Source organism: Magnolia sinica, chromosome 2 (assembly GCF_029962835.1).
Source record: "Magnolia sinica isolate HGM2019 chromosome 2, MsV1, whole genome shotgun sequence".
NCBI lineage: Eukaryota > Viridiplantae > Streptophyta > Magnoliopsida > Magnoliales > Magnoliaceae > Magnolia > Magnolia sinica.
The window spans coordinates 124,422,321-124,432,692 of record NC_080574.1 but is presented as its reverse complement, the minus strand read 5'-3'; the positions used below and the strand labels follow the sequence as shown (position 1 = coordinate 124,432,692).

At 42.4% G+C, this 10,372-nt stretch overlaps 1 non-coding gene across 1 annotated transcript; it reads right to left on the bottom strand.

Moving 5' to 3' along the window:
* On the bottom strand, positions 1-107 carry LOC131238052 (small nucleolar RNA R71). Its single transcript, XR_009167474.1, has one exon. It is a non-coding gene; the product is annotated as a small nucleolar RNA R71 (small nucleolar RNA).
* Between the last annotated feature and the right edge of the window lie 10,265 nt (positions 108-10,372).

The following is a 10,372-nucleotide window of genomic DNA, read 5'->3' as shown; positions in this document are numbered from 1 at the left end:
ACCCTCAGAAAAGCGATCATGAACTTTGCCCAAAAGGAAGATGAAACATTCTTTCAATGTTGGAAAAGGTTCAAAGATTTGGTCAGTTCATGCCCACAACACGGATTTGAAACGTGGCGCATTACAAATTTTTTCTATGATGGACTGACATCTTCCATGCGCCAAATGGTCGAGACAATGTGTAATGGAGAGTTCATTAATAAAGATATCGACGAGGTATGGAACTACCTCGATAGTTTGGCTGAAAAAACACAATCTTGGGACTATTACCCAAAGTCGAACACCACGTCTAGGCCGACTCAATTAAAGGAGAAAGGTGGATTATATCTCTTGAAAGAAGACGATGATCTCAAGTGTAAAGTGACTACGCTCATAAGGAAAGTTGAGGCCATGGAAGGAAAGAAGGATAAGGTCAATGAAATTGTTTGCAGCATCTGTGATTGCAACATTCACACAACTGAAAACTGTCCTACAATACCTGCCTTTCGAGGAGTGTTGAATGAACAAGCCAATGCCGTAAATAACTATCAAAGAGCTTTTATTGGACCTAACTCTAACACATACAATCCTGGCTGGAAAAATCATCCAAACTTTAGTTGGAGGAATGGACAAACGGCGACTCCTCCAGGTTTCTTCAATCAACATCCAAATCAAGTGAAACCTCAAGAGGAACCGGTTCAAAATCCCATACAAGAGCTGGCTCAGGCAATGCGGGGAATCACAGATTTTATGCAAAAGATAGATTCTCGTATGACGGTTATAGAAAAGGGGATGCTTCCTGCACAACCTCTCCCCAATCCTAAACCGCAATACGAGAATAATGATCCCAGCTCTTCAAATCAGATGGGACATGCTAAATCCATCACCACTCTTAGGAGTGGGAAGATCATTGATAAAACTCTTCCGGTTAGGCCCGAAAAGCCTCAAGAACCAAAAGAGGACAACAATGATGGATCCAGTGATGCCCCACAAAAAGTAGAACCAGAACTTTTAGAGAAGCCAATTGCTCCATTCCCCCAACGGTTGGTTTCACCAAAACCTCTCTCTAACTCTCAGGATATCCTAGAGGTGTTGAAACAGGTGAAAGTCAACATTCCTCTACTTGATGTCGTTAAACAGATACCTTCATATGCCAAATTCCTAAAAGACTTATGCACGACCAAGCGACGGAAAATTATTCAAAAGAAAATCTTCTTGACTGAGAAAGTGAGTGCCATCCTGAAGCAAGACGTGCCGCAGAAATTCAAGGATCCCGGTAGCCCAACCATATCATGTGTAATCGGGAACCATCGAATTGATCACGCACTTCTTGACTTAGGAGCGAGCGTCAATCTGATTCCCTACTCGGTATACAAACAGTTAGGTCTGGGTGAATTAAAACCCACCCTAACCACACTACAACTTGCTGATCGCTCTGTTCGTGTACCAAGAGGGATAATTGAGGATGTGTTGGTCCAAGTTGATAGATTTTACTACCCTGTAGACTTTATCATCCTGGACACCAAACCCATCAATAACATGAGCACTCAGATTCCCGTCATTCTTGGTCGCCCATTCCTTGCCACGTCAAATGCAATTATCAATTGCAGGAATGGTATCATGACTATGTCTTTTGAAAATTTGACATTGGAGTCAAACATTTTTTCAATAACGGCAGCAATTCAGAGGATGATGACGATTTCCACGATATTAACATGATTGACTCTTTCGTGGAAGATACGACACCTCTGACCTTATCCTCCGACCATCTAGAGACGTGCCTGGCCCACTCCCATGATTTTGATGATGACATGATTAGGGAGACGTGCGCCTTGCTTGATACTGCACCGGTACTTGAAGTTAACCGATGGAGGCCACAATTTGAAGAATTACCACAAACTGATGTAGTGCCTCTACCGTCTAACCTCAAGCCGCCGAAGCTTGACCTAAAACCTTTGCCCGCTGATTTGAAATATGTATATTTGGGTCAAGATGAGACATACCCGGTGGTGATCTCTGCCCACCTGGAGAAAGAACAGGAGAGTATGCTTATATCTACTCTCATTGAGCATAAAGGAGCCCTGGGATGGACGATAGCGGACCTCAAGGGAATCGATCCCTCGATTTGTACTCACCGCATATATCTTGAGGATAATGCAAAAACCGCTCGGCAACCACAACGTAGACTAAATCCAAACATGAAGGAAGTGGTTAAAGCCGAGGTTCTTAAACTATTGGATGTGGGTATTATATACCCTATATCTGATAGTCAATGGGTGAGTCCAACTCAAGTGGTCCCTAAGAAGTCCGGAATCACCATCGTAGCCAATGCTAATAATGAACTCGTGCCAACTAGAGTCACTACTGGTTGGAGAATGTGCATTGACTACAGGAAGTTGAATACCGTCACGAGGAAAGACCACTTTCCTTTACCATTCATTGATTAGATCCTGGAAAGGTTAGCTGGTCATTCCTATTACAGTTTCCTTGACGGGTATTCGGGCTACAACCAGATAGAGATAGCCCCTGAAGACCAGGAAAAGACCACATTTACATGTCCCTACGGCACCTTTGCCTATCGAAGGATGCCATTCGGACTATGTAATGCCCCTACCACCTTTCAGCGATGTATGCTTAGTATCTTTTCTGATATGGTAGGGCAATATCTAGAGGTCTTCATGGACGATTTTTCTGTTTACGGTCCATCTTTCAGCAAGTGCTTGGAAAGTCTTAAATGTGTGCTGAAAAGATGTGAAGAAAAGAACCTGGTACTTAATTGGGAGAAGTGTCATTTCATGGTTCAGAAGGGAATTGTCCTTGGGCATATCATCTCGTCCAAAGGAATCGAGGTAGATAAGGCAAAAATCGATCTTATCTCTAACCTACCGCCACCCAAGAACATCAGAGACGTGCGATCCTTCTTAGGACACGCAGGGTTTTACAGGCGATTCATAAAGGACTTTAGTCTCCTCTCTCGTCCATTATGTAATCTTCTTCAAAAGGATGTTCCGTACGAGTGGACTGAGCAATGCCAGGAAGCTTTCACCAAGCTTAAAGGCACATTAACCACTGCACCTATCATGCAGCCACCCGACTGGAACCTTCCTTTTGAGCTTATGTGCGACGCTTCTGATTATGCTCTTGGGGCGGTCCTAGGCCAGAGAAAAGACAAGAAGCCCTACGTCATTCACTACGCAAGTAGGACTCTAAATCCTGCCCAAGTGAACTACTCGACTACGGAAAAGGAACTCTTAGCCGTAGTGTTCGCCTTGGATAAATTTAGGTCCTACCTAATCGGATCCAAGATCATTATATATACAGATCATGCGGCACTGAAGTATCTTCTTTCTAAGAATGATTCTAAGCCCCGCTTGATAAGATGGATCCTTCTACTCCAAGAATTTGATTTGAAAATTAAAGATAAAAAGGGAGTAGAGAACGTAGTGGCTGATCACCTTTCTCGCCTTAATACCTCTGATTCCCTTGAGGCGACCCATATCAATGACATGTTCCCTGATGAACAGCTGTTCAGAGTCTCCCATTCACCTTGGTTCGCTGATATTGCTAATTATCTTGCTACAGGTGCCATACCGACACAGTGGACTGCGCAAGATAAGAAGAAATTTTTCACCGAGGTGCGCAACTTTTTCTGGGATGATCCTTACTTATTTAAATATTGCCCAGACCAAATTCTAAGGAGATGTGTACCAGACGATGAGCATCAGAGCGTCATCTCCTTCTGTCACTCAGAGGCCTGTGGTGGTCACTTTTCTGCTAAAAAGACCACGGCCAAGATTCTGCAGTGTGGCTTTTACTGGCCCACTATGTTCAGGGACACTCATGAGTTTTGCAAAGCTTGTGAGCGTTGTCAGAAATTGGGAGCATTGTCCCGTCGAAATATGATGCCTTTAAATCTCATCCTTATCATTGAAGCATTTGATTGCTGGGGCATCGATTTCATGGGACCATTTCCCCAATCGTTTGGAAATCTGTATATTTTGCTCGCCGTGGATTATGTCACTAAATGGGTCAAAGCGATTCCGTGTCGAAAGAATGACCATCGCACGGTCATTAAATTCCTAAAAGAAAACATCCTCTCTCGATTCGGAACGCCTCGAGCCATCATTAGTGATGGGGGCTCGCACTTTTGTAATAGACCATTCGAGAGCTTAATGAAGAAATACGGTATCTCTCATAAGGTGAGCACCCCATACCATCCACAGACAAGTGGACAAGCCGAGATTTCTAATAGGGAGATTAAACACATTTTGGAGAAAACGGTTAACCCTGATCGTAAGGATTGGTCAATCCGACTGACCGATGCCTTATGGGCATACCGTACTGCATTTAAAACTCCTATTGGAATGTCTCCCTTTAGACTTGTCTATGGGAAAGCTTGTCACTTGCCTGTGGAGTTGGAACATAAAGCGTACTGGGCGATCAAAAATCTTAATTTCAATCTGGACAACGCTGGCTCGCTACGCAAACTTCAATTGAATGAACTTGAAGAAATTCGGAATGATGCGTACGATAATTCGAGAATTTACAAGGACAAGATGAAAGCATTTCATGACCAAAACATTTTGCGAAAATCATTCACGCCTGGTCAGAAGGTCCTTTTGTACAATTCTCGATTACATCTCTTCCCGGGTAAGCTTCGATCTCGTTGGACCGGCCCTTACATTGTTGTTACTGTTTTTCCTCATGGGGCCGTCGAGATAAGAGATCCCGACAATGGCAAGGAGTTTAAAGTAAACGGACATCGTTTAAAGCCATTTGTCGAGAAATTTGATTCAGAGGACATGTCCATGCCTCTGACTGATCTTGTTTACCAGGACTGATCTCCTAGTCTGATGGAGGTATAGGTAGGTTTATCGCTTTCATAGGATTATGGTAGTTGTTTTGGTCTGGCTGAAGACGTCAAACTTAGCGCTCCTGAGAGGCAACCCAGCTTTTCAACTTATTTCATTTTCCTAGCAAGTTCAATGTTTGTGGGTAACATTACTGCAAACCCTCACGAGACTACAACTCGTCCACTAGGGGCAACCTAGGGGTTTAAAGGCTTATTGCATACGCTAAATGCAATCGAGAGCACCTACGAAAGTGGTATAGGTAGGATTGTATTTTTGTTCTTTTATTGTACTTCTGTTGGTTTCTCTCTCGTGCTGACCGCTCCTATGTAGAAATCTTTGGAAAGCCTCTTGATTCTTTCATCCAGGTATTATCTTTCCATCACTTCTCATCTACTTTTTGTCCCATGTGCATCGCATGCTTATTTCTTTTACATTGAGGACAATGTAGATTTTAGGTTGGGGGTGGGAGATTATATCACCTAATCAGCATTTTCTTGGTCTTGAACAAAAGTTGTAAGTTGTGAAAATTTTAAAAAAAACTTTCTGACATTTTGTTGAAGTCGAAGTGATTTTGATGGCCATCTAGGGCACTTAGAATTTCAAGATGCGTGATGTTGGTACTTTATGACTCTTGGATTCAGTTATCTATTAAATTTCACAGCTAAGTTTGAATTATTAATCCATTATGAGAATTTGTAAACATTGGTTGAGTCATGAATTCGCAGGACACATCTCGCTTGCATATTAAGGTTTCAGTTCGATATTAAAGGATTAACTTGGTAATCACTAAACATGAAAGGAACCAACTTGAAAAATTGAAAGGATTGGGCAATTGGTCTTTACCTTAGGTTTGCTCCCTATAGGTGTAAGTTTAATTCCCCATGAATGATATGTGAAAAAGTTGGGTGTACAGACTTTACTTTAGGTTTGCTCCCTATAGGTGAGGATCTGATCCCTCTTCTTGGCGGTACTTCTAATAAAAAAAAAGTATTAAAAGAATAAAAGATAATGTGTAAGCCAAGAAGAGTTATCGTGAATTCTCTCAGTTGTTACCAATGATATCCTTAAATATCAAGGTGAATCTCAATGTTGACAAGTCGAGATTAGATTATGCATTCATAGATCTCAATGGTTAGAATTTTTCTAATTAATGGAATAATACTTTGAACTTGATTATGAAGTTTACCACGTACTGGAGTCTAGGAGAAAGTAATATCCAGCATTCATGAATCTTAAACTTCTAGTATCTGGATTGTTCCCCAAAATCATTCGAGTTTTTAAAAATTATGATATAATTCTCAATTTATTTTTCGCATACTTTGCTCGGGACTAGCAAAATGCTGGTTGAGGATTGTGTTGAGGGTCAAATATTGCATATCAGACCCCATTTATTACCTTGATTTATGAGCATGACTCTGTTTAACGGCTTGGTTTAACTGTGTATGTGATGCAGAGTGTATGTACGAGCCTGGACCGAAATGGGTGTTTAAAGCATGGACTTAACGCTCTAATGACACCAAGGCAAGGAACGGACTCTAGAAGACCAAGAGCGACGGAATTATACACCAGGGGTCCGAGGAAATCGAGGAATTGAAGCTCAAGTGGCCTGAAAAGTGTCCAGAATGCAAGATCATAGGGTTCCCACCATCCGATCAGTTCAAAACTCCATACGTGGCTTGAGAACCATAAATGAACCGTACACATAAAATTTCAGCTCCTGGATCACTGCGGAAGTGGCCCAACTATATGATCAGCCCCTTTAATCATTAGGTGGGGCCTGCCTGATATCCGGATATGCTTCAAAATTGTCATAGACCGTTTAAATGAGCTGACAAAACGGATGGACGGGGCTGATCTCTTACATACATCAGCATGGGACCCACATGTGCATCGCACATATACAGCGTGCGTGCACCGGGCGTACACGGCAACTCCAGGACGGTCAAACCGTCCTGGACTCGAACTCACCCTCTCAACGCTGCAGCACGTCTCGCTGTTACGCAGACGATCGGACTGTGGAAGTTGGTGGGCCACCACCGTGCATCGGATGATCAATCCGGACCGTCCATCAGAAACCCTTGCCCCCTATCATCCTCGCCTAGATGGCAAAATTTCAAGAAAGATCGGAGGCCGGCTATTGATCGTCAAAACTAGAGGCGGACGGCTGAATGAAACCATCCCTGGACCGCACCGATTTTTATCCAAAAACATTGAGTCCCACCTGTTTTTTCGAGCTGATACGAATAGACGGAGTGGATCCTTCAAAAAACCGGTGAAGTGGGCCCCACCGCGTGTCAGCGCGTGCCCTGTTACACGCGTTCGTGAAAGCCGGACGCCGTCCGACCCTTGCGACGGGTTGTACGCCCTTGGGGGCGGTCGGACGGCTAATCTGAACCGTTCATCATGTAGGTGGGCCAAGAATCTCCCAGGGGACGCTGTCCTTTTGGAAAGAAGAAAAAAAAAAGAAGAAAGGAGATGCGGAATTCCGGACTGCGTGAGGACTTTCGCAGCAGAGGGACGCGTTCCAGGCTGCGGAAGGACTGTTTCCGCAGCCTACTCCCGGTGGGACTCCACAGCACCGGAAGGGGGGGGGGGGGGGGCTGGCCATCTTTAAAAAGAAGGAAAAGAAGAAGGAAGGGGGATCCATGGCGGGAGAGAGAAAAAGAGGAGAAACGGAAGAGAAAGAGGAGGGGCGTGGCTGCTGGTTTATTGGCAGGGGAGTGCTGGAGCAAGGTGATCTATTTTGGTTTTAGGCGTTCAAGGAAGAGAATCAGAAAGAGGAAGACATGGAGTTTGGCTTGGCTGCATCAGTGGCTGGATTGTGAGAGATAAAAACTCAGTTATTTTTTTCTTTTCTTTTTCTTTTTATTATTATATTTTAATCAGCCATTCATGTGTAGCTAAACCTCTTAGCTAGGGCTAAGGGGTGAAGCTTGTAGCCTGATGGGAGAGATGTTGCTGGTGTCCTTTGATTAAGATTTAAGAGATTATTTTTTGACTAAATTTTATGGGAATATCTTTAGTTTTTAATGGCATGTTGTGACTGAAATTACAATGGGCTTGCAATGGCTTTGAATATTTCTTTCCTCTTTTTATATTTATGAAGTCAGGAAGCCCTGTTGTTCACCATCGTCTCCTGGGCATGGTAGAATGACAGTACCCTTCCTGATCTTCATACATTGTTGATTGGTTGGTAATTAGTTTAATCCTGTTGTTTACTTTGTCTCCTGGGCATGGTTAGATGATGGAATCCCTTCTAATTCATATACCTTTCATCTCTTGAAACCTATATCAATGGCAGTTCAGTGAATTATCACAATTTGTGATACTGGCATACGATCTCCCTGATCTCTACAAGTGGATCCTCTGAATCCCTAGTTTCCTTTCTTTGAATTTCTTAAAGTCTTAGATAATTCTTCCATAATTATTTCTTAAATTCTATTTGGTTTAGATCACATTTTAGTCTAGTTCTAGTTCTAGTTGGTTTCAGATAACGTACAGGTATCAGTCCCTGTGGATTCGACCTCGGTCTTACCGAGTTTATTACTACATCACAACCCTATACTTGGGGAGTGAACACTTTCTCTCCCGGTTTCCCACACCTCCTTCTTTCTCTCCTCCTTTCTCCCTAAACTCAACTCGATCTGACTTGATTCAGTTTCCTAGACTGAGTTAAACTCGGTTCAGGTTAGGCCAGCAAGGATTCGGATCGGATCGATTCAGCCCTGCTGAACTCGGTCTCGGATCAGATCAAGTTCGGGTCAGGTTCTTGAAAAATCGGATCGAGTCGAGTTAGACCCAATCCGGTCTGACTCAACTCGATGCCCACCTCTACCCACAAGAGACTCTACATGGTTTTATATAGGCTCGTCACGAACCTCGGTCTTACACAAGAACGAACTGACGTGCACTCCAGCCGGAGGCTCCTGCAAAAGATTTTAGTTAGTTTTCTATAAGCTAACCAGCAACATTGAAACTAATCTAAGGACTTATGTTTACTCCTACCGAAGGCTCCCACAGAAATTAACACGTACACACCCGTGTCCAGTGGCCTACACAAGGACTTTAATTTAGGCCCTACACAAAAGCTAATGTCATACACAAGAACCTAGTTAAGTTTAGCAATTCAAACTATTACACTCAATCCTACATAAGGAATAAGTGTATACGGACTCATACACATGATAACTTATTTTTTGGATTGAGCCCATTTTGTAGCGTCTTCTTATGTTGCTTGATCGATGCTTTCCCATGCTTCAATCAGCTCTCATTTGCTCACACAATCATGATGTCGATGCTTTGTCAAGGCTTTAAGTCCAAGATCAAACACCTGGCATGTGATGCTCTAATGCGGTGACCAAGGTGATGGGAGGTTGGGTAGAATCTCCACAACTAATGTAAAGTTGTAAAGCCTAGAGGATTCTACTTAATGGATACTCTAGAGGTTTATAGACGCTTGGATTTACCAAGATAATGTTGTCTAAACTCTAGAAAAATCTTGAGATCATGGTCTTCTCGTAGAGGAGTTTGAAATGCTCATTAAAATGAAGAATCACTAAGAAAAAAGCATAGATCTCAATAGGATAGATCATAGGAGGTTTGGTAGAGATTGGGATGCACTAGGGTATTTAAAATGCCAAAATCCATCATTTTCATAAAAATCTGGTTATTAGATTTATAGGGAAAAAAAAGCTCTAATGGATTTATAATAGCTTGTCTTTGATTGCACCGAGTGGAGGTTCGGTCACATCGAGTTATATTCGGTCTCACCAATTTTGAAGTTCGGTCGAACCGAATTAGACAGGAAAGCCACTAGACAGATTTGGGGACATTCAGTCGCATTGAAAGAGGTCTTTGGAGAGATTGAAGGTGGCACTCAGTTGCTGCTGAATTATCCAAAATTCTGCTCCAGCACATTATCTAGTTTCAGCCATTTTCGACTAAACCGATAATGGCTTCGGTGGGACTGAATGTTGCTGAAATTGTGCAGTTTTCTTAAGAACACGGGGCATTTAAAGTCAATTTAAGGATGGTCAATTTAGGCTCATATGGCTTAGGGGTGTTCAATAAAAAAAATTACTTATTGGGTTTAAGTTGTTTTGGGTTAAGGGTTATGGTCATTAAGTCACTGTGTTTACCTGTTCTTTGCTCCTTGATACTCCATATTTACTTGTGTCTTTGGTCTTTAGCTTCCAAGGGCTCAATCGAATACAGGACACAATAATTCACGTAATCGACAAATAGGGTACATGAATCAGTGCATTGACATCCATCGCATAGGCCACACCTTTAATGTGGACTACCCCTCAAGTGGCATCACATGGAGAGAGAGAGAGAGAGAGAGAGAGAGAGAGAGAGAGAGAGAGAGATATGTAAGTAGAAAAGTCAAAATTTGAAAAGCAAATAAAAAAACTTATGGCTATAAATAACTTTCATCACATTAGTTACTTCTATAATGGTGCTTTCCAAACTAACACAAGTTAAAAGGGGGGAAAAAGTAGTTGACTAACTTAACATAAGTTTAAAAAGTTATTTATTGG